General features: G+C 40.8%; 1 long non-coding RNA gene across 1 annotated transcript in view; it reads right to left on the bottom strand.

The window, feature by feature from the left end:
• The window catches only part of LOC119566059, an 82,764-nt gene extending 68,483 nt beyond the window's left edge, over positions 1 to 14,281 (bottom strand). Inside the window, exon 1 of the long non-coding RNA XR_005225041.2 lies at positions 14,158 to 14,281. This is a non-coding gene — a long non-coding RNA (uncharacterized LOC119566059). The remainder of the gene's footprint in view (positions 1 to 14,157) is intronic.
• Positions 14,282 to 15,293: the final 1,012 nt, after the last annotated feature.

Raw genomic sequence — 15,293 nt, 5'->3', positions numbered from 1 at the left:
TCCCACACCTCACTTCCTCTTCCCTTACAATGGGTTACCGATATCACCTTTATCAAACATTTTATTGAAGTATTTTTGCTTTTCAGTACAAATATGACTATACAAAAAGATAAATAAATACTATAAATTTATATTTGCCATCTGTAATATACAGCATCGTGTCAACATACATATGCAAAAACCATTTTAAGAATCTTAAACTATAAAATCAACTAACTCAGTACTTTACAACTAATGGAAGGAGAACGCTGACAAGGTAGGAAGGAAGAGGCAGTTAATTTAAACTCCCCTCTTTCCCAGACATTGTCCTGGTTGGAACCCCAAAGCTCCTCCCTGCAGACCCTTACATTTTCCTCAGAGTCTAATTACCCAGGAATTACTTCTCTTTCCCAGCATCTGCTCCAGAAGTCCTGGAAGGGGGTTTGGCTGGTGCCAATCCTCACTGCCTTTTAAAGGGGACAGATCACCCTGCTACAGTGCCCAATCCTATACTCCTTACACATTCAAAACTCCCACTGGCTTTAGTGTGGGCAAACAATGCAGGACCAGGCCCTTTCATTTTTCCTAAATGTTGCCTCAGAGACCTAGGACAGCCCTGATTCACTCTGTTAATCATAAATGAAGTTGCATAACCATGATAAATGAAACTTCTTCACTTTAATTCAAATGTTTTCTCTCTCAGTGGATAAAATTTAGCCTTCCCAAGTGTTGGTACCTTTGACAGATTGTTAACTTTAAAAGGCCGAGGGGGGGGGGGGTTAACTTAGTGCCATTTATATGCTAGTTAGAGGATTTTGTTGGATTTTTACTGATAATCAAGTTAATTAATGTATCAGGGAATGAAAGGGTATGCTGCCCTGGCAACGAGGGATGAGGAATCTCCCCCAAAGGTGAAGGAGGAGAAGCCATGTACCCCCATGGCTGTGGCTGCAATCCTCACCACTCCCAAGATGAAATGAAAAGTGGTAGTGGTCGATGACTCCCTTTTTAGGAGATGGAAACGTCAATCTTCAAGCCTGACATGGCATCTCAGAAGGTGTGCTGCCTGCCAGGGGTCCATGTCTGAGCCATTACAGAAGGATTGCTAAGATTCATCTGGCCCTCTGACTACTGTCCACGTGGGCACTAATGATACAGCGAGGTATGATCCTGAGCAGATCAGAAGTGACTATAGTGCTCTGGGAGTAAGGGTGAAGGAGTTGGGGTGGGGGGCAGGTGTTGTACTGATTGATCCTTCTGGTCAAGAGTAGGGGCCCAAGCAGAGACATGCAAATACATTGCTGTGAGACTGGTGTCACCAGTAGGGCTTCAGCATCCTCGACCGAGGGATCCTGTTCAGAGAAGAAGGATTGCTGAGCAGAGATAGGGTCCACCTGTCAAGAAAAGAGAAAAGTATCTTTGGATACAGACTGGCTAACCTAGTGAGGCAGGCTTTAAACTGGGTTCGACAGGGGCAGGAGATAAAAACCCACATGTAAATGCAAAACATGGAGACTTGGATGAAAAGTCAGAATCTGGGGAGAACACGAGCAATCACAACAGGGACAAAGGAGAGACAAGAGGGAATGCAGAAGTGAAATCAAATGAATATCTTAAATATCTGCATACAATGCAAGAATTATGAGGAATAAACAGGAAGTACTATAAATACTAGTGAATAATCACAATTACAACATAATTGTCATAGAAACTTGGTGGGATAATTCTCATGACTGGACTATTGGTTTAGAAGGGCACAGCTTGTTCAGGAAGAACAGACAGGGAAAAAGGAAGAAGTTGTTGCCTTGTATATCAAAGATGTATACACTTGCACTGAGGTTGAGATAGAAGTGGGAGGCAGACCTGTTGAAAGTCTCTGGATAAGGATAAAGGGCTAAAAAGCAAGGGTGATGTCATGGTAGGTGGCTACCATAGACCACTTAACCAGGAAGAAGAGGTGGATGAGGTTTTAAATAACTAACAAAATAATCCAAAACACAGGACTTGGTGGTGATAGGGGCCTTCAACTATCCAGACATCTGTTGGGAAAATAATACAGCATGGCAAAGATTATCCAATATTTTCTTGGAATGTATTCAAGACACAGGCACCGACTTTCCAAACTGCTGGGGTTGCTCGACCCCCCGAGCTGTGCCCCAGGACCCGCCCCCACTCCGCTCCTTCCCCCAAGATCCCACCACTGTCCCACCTCTTCCTGCCCCTGCTCCACCCGCCCCGCTTCTTCCCGCCCAGTCTCGCCCCCTCCCCCGAATGCACCGCATCCTCACACCTCCGCCCTCTCCTCCCGAGCCTCCTGAATGCCACAAAACAACTGATTGCAGTAGTGGTAGGCACAGGGAGGGAGGGGGAAGCGCTGATCTGCAGGGCCCACCAGCGGGTGGGAGGCGCTGGGAGGGGGGAGCTGATAGGGGGATTGCCAGTGGGTGCTCAGCACCCACCATTTTTTCTCCATGGGTGCTCCAGCCCCGAAGCACCCATAGAGTCAGTGCCTATGATTCAAGACAACTTTTTATTACAGGCAGTGGAGAAAGTGACTAGGGGTGTGGCCATTCGGGATTTGGGTCTGACAAACAGGGAGGAACTAGTAGCGAATCTGAGGGTGGAAGGCAGCTTGGGTGAAAGTGATCATGAAATGACAGAGTTCCTGATTCTAAGGAATGGTAGGAGGGAATACAGCAGAATACAGACACTGGACTTCAAAAAGACAGACTTTAGCAAACTCAGAGAATTGGTACATAAGATCCCATGGGAAGCAAGTCTAAGGGAAAAAAAAAGTTCAGCAGAGTTGGACGTATTTTAAAGCAACATATTAAGGGCACAAGAACAGACTATACCAAAAGCAAGGGAAAGATAAGACGTATGGTGAGAGGCCACCCTGTCTTAACCAGGTGATCTTCAATGATCTGAAACTCAAAAAAAGAGCCATATAAAAAGTGGAAACTAGGTCAAAATTACAAAGGATGAACACACACACACACACACAAAACAACACAAAGATTTAGGGACCAAATTAGAAAAGCCAAGGCACAAAATGAGATTAAATGAGCTAGAGATATAAAGGGCAACAAGAAAGTATTTTACAAATGCATGAGAAGTAAGAGGAGGAACAAGGGTAGAGTAGGTCTTTTACTCAGTGAGGCAGGAAAGACAATAACATAAAAAGCAGCAATGGTCAAAGTGTTAAATAACTTTCTTGTATCATTTTTCACCTAAAAAGTTAGCAGTGATTGGACAACTAGCATAGTGAACATCCTTATAAATGGGGTAGGATCTGAGACTAAAATAGGAAAAGAATAAATTACGAATTACTTAGACAAGTTAGATGTCTTTAAGTCTGCAGGGCCTGATATATCCTAGAATACTTAAGGAACTACCTGAAGAGATCTCTGAGCCATTAGCGATTAATTTTGAGAACTCATAGAGGACAGGAGAGAAACCAGAGGACTGGGAAAGGGCAAATACAGTATCTACCTATAAAAAGAGGAATAAGGGCAACCCAGGGAATTATAGACCAGTCAGCTTAACTTCAGCATCCAGAAAGATAATGGAGCAAATAATCAATTGATTTGTAAGCACATAGAAGAAAATAAGGTAATAAGTAACAGTTAACATGGATTTGTCAAGAACCAATCACGTCAAACCAACCTAATATCTTTCTTTGACAGGGTAACAAGCCTTGTGGGTGGGGGGGAAACGGTAAATGCAAAATATCTCAACTTTAGTGAGGCTTTTGATACCGTTTCACATGACTTTCTCATAAACAAACTAGAGAAATATTGCCCAGAGAAATCCATCATAAGGTGCGTGCACAACTGGCTGGAAAACCGTACTCTGAGAGTAGTTATCAAGGAGTCATAATTGAGCTAAAAGGGCATATTGAGTGGGGTCCCATAGGGATCTGTCCTGGGTACGGTTCTATTCGATATCTTCATAAATGATTTGGATAATGGCATAAAAAGTACACTTATAAAGTTTGCGGACGATACCAAGCTGGGAGGGGTTGCAAGTGCTTTGGAGGACAGAATTAGAATTCAAAATGTTCTTGACAAACTGGAGAAATGGTCTGAAGTAAATAGGATGGAATTCATAAGGACAAAATGCAAAGTACTACAGTTAAGAAGGAATTATGAATTACACAAATACAAAATGGGAAATAACTGCCTAGGAAGGAATACTGCAGAAAACTTATCTTGGGATTGTACTGAATCACAAACTAAATATGCGTCACCAATGTATTATTGTTGCAAAAAAAGCAAACATCATTCTGGAATGTATTAGCAGGAGTGTTCTAAGCAAGACACGAGAAGTAATTCTTCCACTTTAGTCAGCACTGATAGGGCCTCAGCTGGAATAGTGTGTCCAGTTCTGGGCACCACACTTCCGGAAAGATGTGTACAAATTGGAGAAAGTCAAGAGGAGAGCAGCAAAAATGATTAAAGGTCTAGAAAACATGACCTGCAAGGAAATATTGAAAAAAAATGGGTTTGTTTAGTCTAGAGAAGAGAAGACTGAGGGGGGACATGATAACTGTCTTCAAGAACGTAAAAGGATGTAATAAAGAGAAGGGTTTTCCTCAACCCCTGAGGACAGGGCAAGAAGCAATGGGCTTAAATTGCAGCCAGGGAGATTTAGGTTAGACGTTAGGAAAAAGTTCCTAACTGTAAGGGTGATTCATATTGCTCAGAGAGGCTGAGGAATCTCTGTCACAGAAGGTTTTAAAAAACGAGTGAGACAAACTTCTGTCAGGGATGATCTAGATAATACTTAGTCCTGTCTCAGAACAGGGGACTGGACTAGATGTTTAATTGAGGTCCCTTTCAGTCTTACATTTCTATGATTGTATTAAATGCATCATCAATTATATTTACCCTTAAAGATACAAGCAGGAAAAAACTCACTTTTGAACCCCTTCAGATGGGTACCTGAATTTTAGGGAAAAGGAAAGATGGTTCAGGGGTTAGCACACTGGCCTGGAACTTGGGAAACCAGGTTCAACTCTCTTTTCCTTTGCAGGTTCAATTCTCTTTTGCTTAGAAATGTAAAGCCCCAAAAGAAGTTGATTATATAACTCCAAGGCTTCTCATCAGATATTCAAAATTAATGTTATCTGCTATGACTGTAATGAAAGATAACAAATCCAGATAGAAAGCAGATAGGGTGTGCCATACAATTTTATTAAAGAACCCCATCATTACAACTCAACAGTTGAAAACAGTTTTTTTCTTATCAGATAAACTGTGCTGATACAAGGACTGAGTTCAGATAAAAGATATGCACTTTGAATGATCAAAGGGGCAGTCAGCCTTTAGTAAACTGTAAAGAAGCTCAAGGAAATTATTTATCTCTTCCCCCCCACCCCCCAAGCCATACCCTGCTGTACATGGAAAGATTTTCTAACTTTCATTCCTCTGAATAATTATTTCAGTCAAGTTTTCTGTTTTGAAGCAAAACTGAGATTTATTGAGCTGAAGAGCAGGACACAGGGCCCATATCCTTTATGGGGGAGGGATAGCTCAGTGGTTTGAGCATTGGCCTCCTCAACCAAGGGTTGTGAGCTCAATCCTAAAGGGGGCCATTTAGGGATCTGGGGCAAAAATTGGGATTAGTCCTGCTTTGAGCAGGGAGTTGGACTAGATGACCTCCTAAGGTCCCTTCCAACCCTGATATTCTATGTCTTCAGTCCATCATTAGCCTGATGGATTGGTATGATTCAGGGAGGGAGATGGCTTTTGTTCTCTACTTTAAATAGCTTCTTCTAATGTCCTATCAAACTGAATTTATGTCACGCTCCAAGTTACCACAACGATGGGCTTAGCAAAATTATTTAACAATATATTTTTCTATTTTTATTGTGTCATCATACATTGGTGTAGTACAATCACTGCAAATATAGCTTGCACGTATAGGGCCACATTCACAACAGAGGCTAAACAGGTGTAACTTACACCTTCTTCTGGCCCCCTCAGCATCTTACTTACACTAAATCAAACTCACTTTCACTTAATTAAACCCCGATGTTGCAGTTGCATCTTTGCAGGTGGATCCTTTCCTCTGCATGGAGGTTCATGTTCATTGCTGGGCACTGCCCAGGGGAATAAGCCTCTGATTGCATAGATTTATCTGTCGAATTGAGACCTTGAACTCTCTTAGAACAATCAGACCCAGACTCCTTTATAGCTATTGACATACATTTTAATTAACCACTGGAACAACTTACCTAGGAACATGGTGGGTTCTCCAGCACTTGAAATGTTTAAATTAAAAGTGGTTATGTTTCTAAAAGATGCTCTAGCTCAACCAGAAGTTATGTTCTTGGTGCAAGAATTACTGGATGAGGTTCCATGGGCTATGTTATGCATAGGGCCCTACCAAACTCACAGCCCTGAAAAACACGTCATGGACCATGAAATCAGACCTCCAACATGAAATCTAGCTATTGAAGGGGCAGGGCGGAGGGTGCCCCAGCCTGGGGCTCCTACCATTCATCAGGCTCCAGCTGCTATCTGCTGGGCTGGGAAGAGATGGGACTTCCTCTTCCTTTGCACATCCACTCTCTGGGGGAGATCAGATCCACCTCCAAATGCCTCCTCTGGCTGCAGGAAGCTCCATGGCCATGCAGCCCAGCTCTGAAGGCAGCACAGACGTGAGGGTGGTAATCCCATGACCCGCCCCCCACCCCATGTCAGCTTTGTGACCCTCCCTGCATGATTCCCTTTTGGGTCCAGACCCCCATGGTTACAACACCATGAAATTTCAGATGCAAACATCTGAAAACGTGAAATTGACCAATTTTAAAACCCTCCGGCTGTGAAATTTATCAGAATGGACCGTGAATTTGGTAGGGCCCTAGCTATGCAGGACGTCAGACTAGATGATCATAATGGTTCCTTCTGACCTTAAAAATTTCGGAATCTATGCATTTAAACCCACTTACTAATGTGTGCCTTACACATTACCTCTGATCTGTCTAGTATTTTAAGTAATACAGTTACAATTATACTGCATCTACTCTGTCATAGTAAACTATAGTAGTTTGTCCTATATATATATATTATTAACAATGTACCAAGCCAAGATTCTGAAATTAGTCGGATTGTGTGAAATATTTACAGTGAAACGTGAAAACTCCAACATTTGCACTGAGATATCATTGGAGCAGAGCGACTAAGATCCGGGATAGATCTAGTCAGCTCCTAAGTCCAGAAGGCCCCATTGGACTCCAACACACACACAATCTGAGAGGAGGGCAAAAGAAACATTACATGTTAGAGCCCAACATGTGAAGGTTATTGCTTCTCAGTACAGTTTGTTCTTTGGAGACCAGGAAAATTGCATCAGAAAGATGCATGTTACAATGGTGCAGTTTAAAACTAGACCTTCCTTAGTTTAATATTTAGCTTTAAACAACATCAATACAGACTGCACCTATTACCCCTTTTAGTGTTCTTTGCCAAACTGTATCAGATTCTACTAAAAGTTCTATATTTACTACTGCAATGAAAACCCCACCTCACTGAAAGTCTTAGAGCCAAAATGAGCATGTGATTCATACATTCAATCCTGACCTACTGGACAAGCCCACTCTAAACCTGGCCTTGTCTTGGCCTTCTTTGCTGCAATGGGCAGAGATGCCACAGAGCATTGCTTTATGGAAACACAGGGAGAGAAGTCGTTTTGCTTCACCATAACACAGTCTCCTCCCACCCCACACAGCACAAAGCGTTTCAAAGTTTTGTGCCCCTGGCATCTTTGGAGGGGCTAGCATTTTATCTATAAAGGGGACCCCAGTGGATAAGACTCCCATGGGCTTCAACAGACGCAGGATGAGGATCTTGTACAGACCATGTTAAAAAGGTTCAGTTCTTTCAAAAACACCTTCATATCTTTCAGATTAAAGACATACCATTAAACATTTCTATTATTCTCTGTGACTTCTAACTGATGAGCCCCCAACTTGTAGCAAAAATATTTTATTAGTAGACCCTAAATGCATGAGCTTGCACTTTGTACTATTGAATTTCATCCCATTTTTGTCACTCCCATCTTCCAGTATTCCAAGTCTCCTATTTATTGACAATGCCTCCAACTTGGTATCATCAGAAAATTTCATTAGCACATTCCTGCTTCTGTGCCAAGGTCATTAATAAAAATATTGAATAAGATCAGTCCCAAGCCTGATCCTTGATGAACTTCACCAGTAGCTTCCTTCCAGTCCTATAATTCACCTTTCAACACCACCTGTTGCCTTCTCCCCTTTAGCCAGTTCCTTATCCACTTTACAATTCTTGTGCCGATTCCCATCTTCTCTAATCTAGCTAATAATTTCCCATGTGATACTGTATAAAATGCTTTATTGAAGTCCAAATATATTAGATCGATTGCACTTCTCTTATCTAAAACGTCGGTTATATCTCAAAGAAGGAAATCAGGTTAGTCTGATCTACCTTTTGTAAACCCATGTTGCATTACATCCTGTTTACCTCCATGAATTTAATTATTCTTTCCTTCACAATTTGTTCTAAAGCCTTGTATACTACTGATGTCAGACTAACAGATCTGTAATTGCCCACATCTCTTTATTTCCCTAAAGAATATAAATACCTATTTACTTTTAATTACATTTGGCTGACATTGTAATAACAGGGTATTTATGTCATTTTTTTCTGCCTATGAATATGTTCTTGTGCATCCTAGCAGAATGGCACAGGGAACATAGAGACTTTGAAATACCAACCTTTATATTCAACCACCTGATACTGTCAGCAAAAGGAAGGGGTGCCTGTTTGCAAGAAGTAGGCCTGTTGTCCACAAAAGCCTAGTTATGGAAACAGTAAATTTTCCTTTGCTTCGGGGGAGAGGGGGGAAAGAGAGAGAATAAGAAAAGGCGGATTTGAAGTAATAAAACTGTATGGTGTGATTTCTCTTTACATTAATTGGTAACTTCAATGATAATTACCACATTGAACTGCAATATTTGTGCAGACAGCATTTTCCATATTATTAGACACTCGTTGCATAGTTATGTGATCTGAGAAATGAAATCTTACCGGAAAATCCACAAAAATAGTTAAGCAGCAGGTTAATAGAAACTCATGTTGCCTTGGGTAAGGTTGTGTGAGTTGTCTATATTAGAGGTAAACAAGCCCTGAGTTACTGAAAGAAGCTGGAAGAAGGAATGAGCATGAGAGGTTACTTTAATTTACATTATCTCACACCCACCTCCTAGCCGCCTCTCTTGCTCCACACCTCTTTCCCACTCATCCACATGTAAATTACCCCGCCCTAGTTCTTCTAGACTCTGTTAGACAATCGTGAAACCCACTTTCTGGTTTGTAACTCATATCACCTCCAAATTCAGTCCCTAATGTAGATATTATGGCATATGTAGGAATTCCTTGCTAGGTCACTAGATGGCATGTGACTATGCACCATAGGAAAGTCATTTTTAGTTCTTTCCATCTAATCTGTCTAAGCATGTATACCTACATTCATCACCATGCTTCTTAGCACTTAGTTAGTGTGTGTGATCACCTACAAAGTAAAATCCTGGTTAATCCATTGGTCTTTATTTTGCTGACTTATGTCATAGGACCCCACTCTGTGTGTGTATTTAAATCTGCATGGTTGAGAGGGGGAGGAGAATTTTGGTCCCAAAGCCCCTAGTAGCTACAATTTGAGCAGAAATTTGGGGTTATTTAAAACAACTCTGCTTTCTTTCTGCATTCTTCCTGCCTCCAGCATGTTACAGCCAGCATTCGTGTTTCTCCTTGGGGAGCCAGGATAGCAACACTTTGGCTAAGTGTCTGTCTGCCCAGACCGGAAGGAAACCTCTCCTGTTAGCAGTGTGTATGTATCTGGAGCAAGATGACAGATGGTTCCACCAAGCTAGCTCTAGGGAAATTCTTTGGAGGCTTTAGTCAAGCTGGCAGGAGAAAACATAGATTATTACAATTTAACATGTGAAGGCTGAGCTAAGCCAAAAAGAATGTAAACAGGTCCAAGTCAGTCCAATTATACTTTATGCCAGCACACTTTGTCCTTTGGAGCTTTTGTTTTTGTCTTTTACAATAATTGGCCTGAATAATGTAAATCATATCTGATAAAACCCATTCAATGTCCACTAAAAGAGCGAAGTTAAGCGGGGAAGAACAGTCATATAAAGGTGTGATATCTGCAATAAGAGCCAAGTTGCTGAAGGGCTAGCCCTTCAAATGGCCAAGTTTAATAAAATAGAATTAATATTAACTTAGCTTCCAAGAGCTCCCAAGTGTGGTCTTATAAATGCCTTGAGGGACAAGTTAGCTCCAATTGTTTCTTATTTAACTTGGCCGTTTAAATGGCTGACTCTTTTTTAACTTGGCTCTTGTTGTATATATCACACATTTATATGGCTTACCACTAATGCTAACCTGGCTTTTTGGTACATGTTAAAAAGTCTTGATTAGTATTGCCATGTGTGTGTGAACATAATAAACACATACTCATGTATATGTGTGCACATATATTACACACACACATCCATATATATGAGATGGCACGGGAAATTTAGAAACCTGGTTCTAGGGTCTCTTAGATTGTTCTTTTTTACTGTTCCTTAAGGACGTTAGACAAACTGAGGGCCAAATCCTGACTTAGATACCTGGTTTTCAATGGCAAAATATCCTCCCAATACCTCTGTATATGTTAACTGTGCATAATGTCACTAGATAGTTGGGAGACTCAGGTCCATTGCGACCAGGATGTACAGGGAATCTGCACCAACCACATTGGCGGGTGGTACAGAGCTACTCTGGAGGGGAAAAGGGGGGCCTGCACCAATGAGAACCCTACTTCTCCCCTCCACCAACTCTTCACATATGACAACTCTCTCAATGATGAGCCTGCAGCGGTTGCCCTAGAACTGCAGCAATCCCCGCACTATTCCTATGGAAGGGGAGACAGAGCAGGCCAGGTTGTAACTAGGGTGCTGGGGGACATCTCTGCCACACCTCATTCTAATCACAATGGGCAGAAGTGTTCCTCGCTGCCATGGGCCCTGTTGGCACTCTCTGTCTCTGGTTGCCAGCTCCATTTGCAAGCTGCCAGCAGCGAGATCTTCTGTGAGTCACGTGGCCCAACTGCTGCCCCTGATGTCAGCTAGCACAGTCCCAACTGACTTCTAAAACTGATAACTTCCAGGCCTGCTAAGTCTGCAGGTTCAGAAGTTTGGAGACTTTATGCAAATGACATAATGCCCTGATTTGCATATCAGATAAACATATACCATCTCACTTGCATAAACTCTCCATTTCTCTCTCTCAAGATCTTCTGCAGTCTCTGGCTGACTCCCTCTTCTCTCGGAAAGTATCTTCCCATACCTGCACCCTCTGACTCTGGCTCCCTCCAGTTTCTCCTTATCCATCTACAATGTGCTTCCTAACCGTAGAGACCTTGCCGATAGTGTTGTCCCCAACACACCTTTGGTCATAGAGATATAGCTAGAATGGCAGATTACACAGTACCACTCTATTCACTTCACTGCTTAATACTCTAGCTATATCTCTAATGGCTATGGGAAGGTTGGGGGCTATGCTTTAGGTAGGACCTGTATGGGACCTAGAACATGCCTCCAGGACTGTAGCCACAGAAGTATAGCCTAGAGAACCACAGCCACACTACTGTCCAGACCACTCTCCCCCAAAATAGGAGATAAAATCAGGAGCATAGGGATAAAGTGTCAAAAATTGGAAGCCTCCAGGCCAGGCCAGGAGACCTATCATCTCTGCCATTCTAAATGGTTTATTATTCTATACGTATCTATTTGCAAGAAATGGGGGGGGGGGTGCTGGGTAATTCAGTTCTTGTGCTCTCATCAACACAGTAGTCTATTGCATTCCAACACATAAAACTGTAAACATTCCTTATTAACTCCAAAATTAGTCAGATACTGTATTGCCCAAAGGTCAGCCTCTCTCTTATTCAACCTTGTCCATGTTAGCGACATCACTCATAGCACCAACATCTTTCATTCATTTCCAGTTCTGTAAAATTTAATTCTTAACTTCTAAGTTGCTCTCATTATCTCTCAGCATCAGTCTTATTTTTTCTTTAGTGCTCACTGCAGAGGTATCTGAGTGCTCATACTTTATCCGTGTTTTATGATTTGTGCATATCTATTAGGAAGGTAAGATCTCCCAGAATAAATATTTTGGATCTTTAGATTAAATAAATTTGAGGACCATATTTACTCATTTGATTACCCTCTTCCCAGAAGCAGTAAGTCCATTTAAAATTCCAAATTCTTCTCACAATAGAGTTGGGCCAACTATTGATTGAGAAGTTTTTTCTGTTTGTGACCAATGATTTTCCTCCTTTTTTGTTCATTATTTATAATTATTCACTGAGCCGTTTGTTCAAACAAATTACTGATTACCTGTGAATTGAGATATATAAATCTATTTGGGGTTGATTACCCAAGTCGCATGGGGTTGATTACCCAATTGGATGGCTGAAGTATTTTGAAAAGATGAATAACAAACAGTAAACAACAAAGTCAAGTATGAATAGAGGTATTTATACAAAAGCTGATATCTCTTTAAACAGAAACAGTTGAATGGAACATTCGCCCAAACACAAACCATTTATCCCGTGTTTGCAGATAAACACAAAGGATCACAAAGCTGGCTACCTCACATCACAAGTCAGATATGGTGCAGATTTTCATTAATATATTTTTTCAATTTTAAAAAGATGTTCCTGGGTGGGTTGGTGTCTTTGGGACCAAATTCCAGGACCCCGGGATCTAAAAGCATATGTCTGTACTATCTGACTTAAAAATACATATTTCTTAGCTCAAAGGTTGTAGCAGACTCCCAAACCCTCTACACAGAAAAGCCACTAAAGGATGACAGAAAGCCATAGTGTATAATGAGTGACAACACCATGCAGCTGTAGCCCTAGATTACACTCACCCAAGTATGTGGTATTGTAACTGAGGGCAGATTTTGGCCCATTCTCATCACCATCATTCCAACATCTTTTATTTGCTGTGGTGTCCAGTGGGTCTCTATATTCTTTTGTACTTTGATAACCTAGGTGTTATTCTCTCTGGTGAAAGTCAGAAAATGGTCTGACCTGAAGTGATCTGTATTCATTGTCTCTAGTGTTAGGCAAAAAAAATTTCATCAAATAGTAAACTCACCAAAAAATTGCATGTTTGGGGGCACCAAAACTACTCACAAATTTGGGAGAATTTAGTGAATAATTTTGACCCCCCAAAATAGAAAAAAATTAAAAATACAAACTGTTTCATTTCTGTCATTTTGAAATGAAATGTGTCAACTTTTCATTTTGAAGCTGTTTCTTTAGAAATGTAGCTTTTATTTACAAAAGGGGAAAACACACCCAAAAATGACATAAAACAAAATGCAAAACTGAAAAATGTTATTTTGGAGTGAACAAAATATTTTGTTTGACCCAAAATCATTTTTTGAGGGTGTTTATATTTTTTTGGTTTTGCTTGGTGAAATGAAAAAAAAAAAAGTTTGGGTTTGAACTTAACTGATTTGTTTTTTCAGATTTTTCAGTTCAGGCACTCAACCAAAAACATTAATTATTTGCTCTGCTATGATTGTCCCCTTTCTCTGCAAAGCTGCTATAATTTATCCTCAAGTTCTGAACCAATTTCCTTGCTCAGAGGGGCCCAGGTTAATGCTTTTATATACTCTCATTCCAGAAATAGACTTTTTTTCCCCCAAACAGTTTTCTTTTTAAATGAAAACTAAAAACAAAGGAAATGTTTGAATTTGGACAAAGTAAAAAAAAAAATGGACCACTAGAAACAGAAAGTGCAAGACTGATGGGCTGAATAGAGAGGCATTTTCTGTAGGAAACAAGGAACTGTCTCTCCATCTCATTTCTGGCATGATTTCATCCATTATTGGACTATATTCTTTTATTGAATGTTAGCCCAGAAAAGTAAATTTCACTTCCCCATCACTTCCCAATACAAATTTCAAGGTTCAAAAGTGACTGCAGGGTGTAGATAGACTAAGCTGCTACAGGATCCCCTAGATGTTCATCTCAGCAAGATAATCAACTTAGAAATCCAAGAGCTAGTGACTGCTTCCTCTTTTAAACAATAACAGCTGACCAGCCCATTCTTTAAAATATACATACTTGGAAAGTGTCGTCGATAAAAGTGATTTTCTCCAGTTTTCAAAATGAGTCCTGGTCAATGCTTCACCTCTTCCATTACTTGTTAATTCTCAGGAGTATTGTGATTGTTTTCTGATGTACAGCATGAAATCTGAAAAGTAACAGGAATCAGATAAGGATCGTGTGCTCTCTGTCCTATGTCCTTCTCCATTTTGGAAAGATTCTACATTTTGGGGCTATCACAGTCTAAATTATCATACAATGGATAATGAAATCATTGTAGCCCTCCCCCCCCACACACACACACACAGAGTCATTTCTTAACAAGAAAGTGAGTGCACAAATCACATAAGGTAAATGCATTATATTGCTTTTCATTCTGCTTTATCTCTTCCCCCATATCTTTATATATAATCCCTATTATCAGTGGAACTACTTAAATGATTACCAATTAGAAGATTTTCCCCACTACTTGTTATTTATTTAGGTGCCAGTGTAGGGCCATATACTGCTCTCAGCCCCTATGCACAACAGTTTATATCAATGTGCTTTTTAAGGTGAGCATAAGTGTTACCAAAGGGAGATGCATGCAGGGTCGACGACTACAGAACAGTTATTCTGCACAAATACATTGATGTACCGTTTGTGTAATAGCAAGAAGCTTTATAGAAGAGGAAGGATGATCCAAGGGTTAAGAGTGGCAGTCTAGGATATTAAAAACCTGGGTTTGATTCCTTGCTCTGCCGCAGACTTCCTGTGTGATCTTGCACAGGTCTTTTAGCCACTCTGTTTTCCCGTTCCCTTTCTGTAAAATGAGGGTAATAGTACTTCCCTACCTCACAGGGGTGCTGGGGGATAAATCCATTAAAGACTATGAGGTGTTCAGATATTATGATAATAGGAGCCATATTACCTGAGATGGATAGAAGAGCACTACGCAATATGCATACAGCTCGTTTGCAACATCAACTTGCAGTTTTTAAGCCTTTTCGTTTAGGTCAAGTGAATTATGCACCTCTCCCAAAAACACAGAGGAGAACATGGCTATCTTATCCAGTCATCAACTTACCAACACATTTACCAGTGTCCACCTGACACCATGTTTGGTGAGAGTGTAAGTTCACATAATTTGCTCTACTCAAACACCAATCTTTCAC

This window comes from Chelonia mydas, chromosome 1, assembly GCF_015237465.2.
Source record: "Chelonia mydas isolate rCheMyd1 chromosome 1, rCheMyd1.pri.v2, whole genome shotgun sequence".
In the NCBI taxonomy this organism is placed as follows: Eukaryota; Metazoa; Chordata; order Testudines; family Cheloniidae; genus Chelonia; species Chelonia mydas.
This window is presented reverse-complemented; position numbering and strand designations above follow the sequence as displayed.